The sequence below is a fragment of the Cryptomeria japonica genome, unplaced genomic scaffold, assembly GCF_030272615.1.
Source record: "Cryptomeria japonica unplaced genomic scaffold, Sugi_1.0 HiC_scaffold_15, whole genome shotgun sequence".
In the NCBI taxonomy this organism is placed as follows: domain Eukaryota; kingdom Viridiplantae; phylum Streptophyta; class Pinopsida; order Cupressales; family Cupressaceae; genus Cryptomeria; species Cryptomeria japonica.
Genome location: NW_026728837.1, coordinates 2160001 through 2165429, shown reverse-complemented (window position 1 = coordinate 2165429; position 5429 = coordinate 2160001). Strand labels below are relative to the sequence as shown.

The 5429-nt window shown below is 63.4% G+C and overlaps 1 non-coding gene across 1 annotated transcript; it reads left to right on the top strand.

The window, feature by feature from the left end:
- The first annotated feature begins 1443 nt into the window (after positions 1 to 1443).
- On the top strand, positions 1444 to 1562 carry LOC131860509 (5S ribosomal RNA). Its single transcript, XR_009359604.1, has one exon. It is a non-coding gene; the product is annotated as a 5S ribosomal RNA (ribosomal RNA).
- The last annotated feature ends 3867 nt before the right edge of the window (positions 1563 to 5429 follow it).

Sequence of the window (5429 nt, the reverse complement as noted above, 5' to 3'; positions counted from 1 at the left end):
GGGTTCCAAGGTGGGTGCCAACGTGGGTGCTAGGGTGCGTGGGTTAAAGGGTGTGTCACAACGTGGGTGCCAGGATGGGTGCGCACCCACACTGGCCAAGACGGGTGTGGGTGCAAGGTTGGGTTCCAAGCCCGGTCACAGGCTGGGTGCTAGGATGGGTGGGTGCCAAGGTGGGCACCAGGGTGGGTGCACCCACCCTGGCCAAGGTGGGTCACGGGGTGGGTCCTAGGGTGGGTAACGGGGTGGGTACTAAGGTGCGTGCCAAGGTGGGTCATAGGGTGGGTGCCAAGGTGGGCACCAGGGTGGGTGTGCACCAACCCTAGCCAGGGTAGGTCACGGGGTGGTTGTCGGGGTGGGCGTCAAGGAGCCAAGGTGGGTGGCAAGTAGCCAAGTTGCGTGCCAAGGTGGGTGTCGGGGTGGGTGCCAAGGATCCAAGGTGGGTGCCAAGGAACCAAGGTGGGTGTCTGGGTGGGTGCCGAGGTGGGAGCCAGGGTGGGTCCCAAGGTGAGTGCAAAGGTGGGTGCCAGGGTCAAGGTGAGTGCCAATGTGGGTTCCAAGGTGCCAGGGTCAGGGTGAGTGCCAATGTGGGTTCAAAGGTGCTAAGTTGGGTGCGAGGTTGGGTGCGAGGGTGGGTGGGTGCCAAGGTGTGCTAGGTGGAAGCCCGGGTGGGTCGGCATCCCATGGGTGTCGAGTTGGGTGCCTGATGGGTGCTTCTTGTCAAGTTTTAGTCGTCGGGACTCATTTCGAGCCTTAGAGGTCGTTTCTTGTCCGGTTGCCCTGTCTTCGACCTGGGAACCCAATTTTGGTCCTCGGGTCCCATTTTTTTTTGTCTCGCATCCCACTTTTGGCCTGTGGCCTTTTCGGGGTCGATTCTCGTTTTGGGCATCAGAGCATGTTTCTTCTCCTAAAACCCAATATTTGTTTATTAAGTCTCGGAACACATTTTTGTTCTCGTGGACCCATCATGGGTCTTGGAACGCATTTGTGGTCCTTGGGTCCCATTTTGCATCCCGAAACTTGTGTTTTGGTGCTTGATCCCTATTTTGGGTGCCCACCTTGCACCAAGTGCGCACCCGGGGCAAACCGAGCGCCTTGGTGCACCGGGGCAAGATCGAGCGTGCACCCGAGGCGCCCCGAACATGCACCAAGGTGCACTCGGCCCACATGTGAGCGCAGGTCGTTGCGCCCGAGGTGGTGTGTGGGCACCGCGTTGCAGACGGGACACTGCACGCACACGACGCCCCCTCCAGGTGCACGCACGTAGGCCGGGCCGGGTGCACACCCGACGCCCTAGCAAGGTGCGCGCACCCGGGCAGGGCTCACACTTGGCGAACGGGGCGCACTTCGCGAGGGAGGGTGTGCACCTCGACGGGGGTGGGTGGCCGGGGTGGATTCGCACGTGGGTCGCGGTTTGCTAAGTACACACTGCGACAAGCTCATAACGGGTGCGATCATACCAGCGTTAGTGCACCGGATCCCATCAGAACTCCGCAGTTAAGCGCGCTTGGGCCGGAGTAGTACTGGGATGGGTGACCTCCCGGGAAGTCCCGGTGTTGCACCCTTTTTTAGTTTTTCGCCGGGCGTCGCAATGCTATTTGAATAAACCTTTTGCCCGTTTGCGTTCTCGTCGGGGCCGGGCCGGGCCGGGGTGCGCTGCCCGCACTACCGCGCGCGCGGGGGCGACACCGAGCGCGCACCCGAGGCGCCCCGAGCACACAGGCCACGGTGCAACCCGGGCGTTGTGCGCGCACCCCGGTGCGCCCGAGGTGCTGCGCGCGCACCCAGGTGAAATCGGTGTGCACCTCGGCCAGTGCGCGCTCGGTCGAGTCGCGCACGTTGGCCAAGGTGCACGGTGATGTTTCTTACTCTAAGGTTCCGCACCAGACGCCCGGGACAGGTGAGCGAAGCTGGGCGGGGCCGGGTGCGCGGCCGGGGCAGGTGCACGCAGCTGGAGAGAGCTTTGGAGCACACTTCGGAGCGCACCAATGATGCGCTCCATTCAAAAGTTTCCTGAAAAGGCAAAAAAAGTTGAGATTATAGAATTTCCCACTTGAGAGATTGTAAAAAAAAAAAATTTAAAATGAAGGAAACGCGGGTGCCAAGGTGTGCGCAGCCCAGCCAAGGTGTGCGCACCAAGGCGCCCACCCTGGCGAAGGTGCACGCAAGGTGCGCACCCGAGGCAAACCGGACAATTAACCCAACTTTCGACTTCGCGCGCACCTTGGAGCGCACTTCGGAGCGCTCCTTGGTGCGCACCAATCTTGGGCACCTCGGAGTGCACCATGGCGCCCACCAAGGTGCGCACCCGGGGCAAACCGAGCTCCGACTTCGTGCGCACCTTGGAGCGCACGAAAGGTGCGCACCATGGCGCCCACCAAGGTGCGCAGCCCAGCCAAGGCGTGCGCATCAAGGTGCGCACCCTGGCGAAGGTGCGCACCCGGGGCAAACCGAGCTCCGACTTCGTGCGCACCTTGGAGCGCACAAAAGGTGCGCAACCCAGCCAAGGTGTGCGCACCCCGGTCAAACCGAGCTCCGAATCGTGCGCACCAGAGGTGCACGCCATCGTGCGCACCTTGGAGCACACTTCGGAGCCCTCCTTGGTGCGCGCCGATGTTGCGCACCTCGGAGCGCACCCGGGGAAAACAATGCAATTAACCCGACTTTCGACTTCGTGGGCACCTCGGAGCGCTCTCGGGTTCGCACCTCGGAGCACACCGAGGTGCGCACCTTTGATGCGCTGCCTTCACCAATTTCCAGAAAAGGCAAGAAAACATTGAGAAGGTGTGCGCACCGAGGTGCCCACCCTGGCGAAGGTGCACGCGAGGTGCGCACCCGGGGCAAACCGGGCTCCGACTTCGTGCACGCCGCACCTTGGAGCACACTTCGGAGCGCTCCTTGGTGCGCACCAGGGCGCGCAACCCAGCCGAGGTGCCCACCCCGGCGAAGGTGCACGCGAGGTGCGCACCCGGGGCAAACCGGGCTCCGACTTCGTGCACGCCATGGTGCCCACCGCGGCGAAGGTGCACGCGAGGTGCGCACCCGGGGCAAACCGGGCTCCGACTTCGTGCACGCCGCACCTTGGAGCACACTTCGGAGCGCTCCTTGGTGCGCACCATGGTGCCCACCAGGGCGCGCAACCCCGCCGAAGGTGCACGCGAGGTGCGCACCCGGGGCAAACCGGGCTCCGACTTCGTGCACGCCGCACCTTGGAGCACACTTCGGAGCGCTCCTTGGTGCGCACCATGGTGCCCACCAGGGCGCGCAACCCCGCCGAAGGTGCACGCGAGGTGCGCACCCGGGGCAAACCGGGCTCCGACTTCGTGCACGCCATGGTGCGCACCGCGGCGAAGGTGCGCACCCGGGGCAAACCGGGCTCCGACTTCGTGCACGCCGCACCTTGGAGCACACTTCGGAGCGCTCCTTGGTGCGCACCAGGGCGCGCAACCCAGCCGAGGTGCCCACCCCGGCGAAGGTGCACGCGAGGTGCGTACCCGGGGCAAACCGGGCTCCGACTTCGTGCACGCCGCACCTTGGAGCACACTTCGGAGCGCTCCTTGGTGCGCACCATGGTGCCCACCAGGCCGCGCAACCCAGCCAAGGTGTGCGCACCAAGGTGCACGCGAGGTGCGCACCCGGGGCAAACCGGGGTCCGACTTCGTGCACGCCGCACCTTGGAGCACACATCGGGGCGCTCCCGGGTTCGCACCGGCGTTGCGCACCGTGGTGGGCACCTCGGAGCACACCAAGGTGGGCAGCGAGGTGCGCACCTTTGATGCGATGCCTTCACTAATTTCCATAAAAGGCAAAAAAAAAACGAGATTTTAAAATTTCCGTTTTGAAAGATAGTGAGAAAAAGGGAATGCTGGTGCCATCTTGAGCCCGCCCTGGTGCGCAGCCCAGCCAAGGTGTGCGCACCAAGGTGCCCACCCTGGCGAAGGTGCGCGCCCGGGCAATTAACCCAACTTCCAACTTCGCGCGCGCCAGGGTGGGAGCGCACCCAACAACCGGGCCTGGGAAGAGCCAATGCGAGAAACCCCACCAAACGCTCTGACAAAAAAAGAGGGGGCGCTCCAGTAACCCCGCTTCGGAGCGCACCCTGGGCAAACCCAGCCAAGGTGCCCACCCCGGCCAAGGTGCAGGCGAGGTGCGCACCCGGGGCAAACCGGGCTCCGACAACGTGCACGCCGCACCTTGGAGCACACTTCGTAGCGCTCCCGGGTGCGCACCTCAGAGCACACCAAGGTGGGCAGCGAGGTGCGCACCTTTGATGCGCTGCCTTCACTAATTTCCAGAAAAGGCAAAAAAAAAAGGAGATTTTAAAATTTCCGTTTTGAAAGATAGTGAAAAAAACGGAACGCGCGTGCCATCTTGAGCCCGCCCTGGTGCGCAGCCCAGGTAAGGTGCCCACCCTGGCAAAGGTGCGCACCCGGGCAATTAACCCTACTTCCGACTTCGTGCGCGCCAGGGTGGCAACCGGGCCTCGGAAGAGCCAATGCGAGAAACCCCACCAAACGCTCCGACAAAAAAAGAGGCGGCGCTCCAATAACCCCGCTTCGGAGCGCAGCCGGGGCAAACCCAGCCAAGGTGCCCACCCCGACGAAGGTGCACGCGAGGTGCGCACCCGGGGCAAACCGGGCTCCGACAACGTGCACGCAGCACCTTGGAGCACACTTCGAAGCACTCCCGGGTGCCCACCGGCGTTGCGCACCGTGGTGGGCAGCGAGGTGCGCACCTTTGATGCGCTGCCTTCACTAATTTCCAGAAAAAGGCAAAAAAAAATGAGATTTTAAAATTTCCGTTTTGAAAGATAGTGAAAAAAAAGGAACGCGGGTGCCATCTTGAGCCCGCCCTGGTGCGCAGCCCAGGCAAGGCATGCGCACCAAGGTGCCCACCCGAGGTGCACACCCGGGGCAAACCGGGCTCCGACTTCGTGCAGGCCGCACCTTGGAGCACACTTCGGAGCGCTCCTTGGTGCGCACCATGGTGCCCACCAGGGCGCGCAACCCAGCCAAGGTCTGCACACCAAGGTGCCCACCCCGGCGAAGGTGCACGCGAGGTGCGCACCCGGGGCAAACCGGGCTCCGACTTCGTGCACGCCATGGTGCCCACCGCGGCGAAGGTGCACGCGAGGTGCGCACCCGGGGCAAACCGGGCTCCGACTTCGTGCACGCCGCACCTTGGAGCACACTTCGGAGCGCTCCTTGGTGCGCACCATGGTGCCCACCAGGGCGCGCAACCCAGCCAAGGTGTGCGCACCAAGGTGCACGCGAGGTGCGCACCCGGGGCAAACCGGGGTCCGACTTCGTGCACGCCGCACCTTGGAGCACACATCGGAGCGCTCCCAGGTTCGCACCAGCGTTGCGCACCTTTGATGCGCTGCCTTCACTAATTTCCAGAAAAGGCAAAAAAAAACGAAATTTTAAAATTTC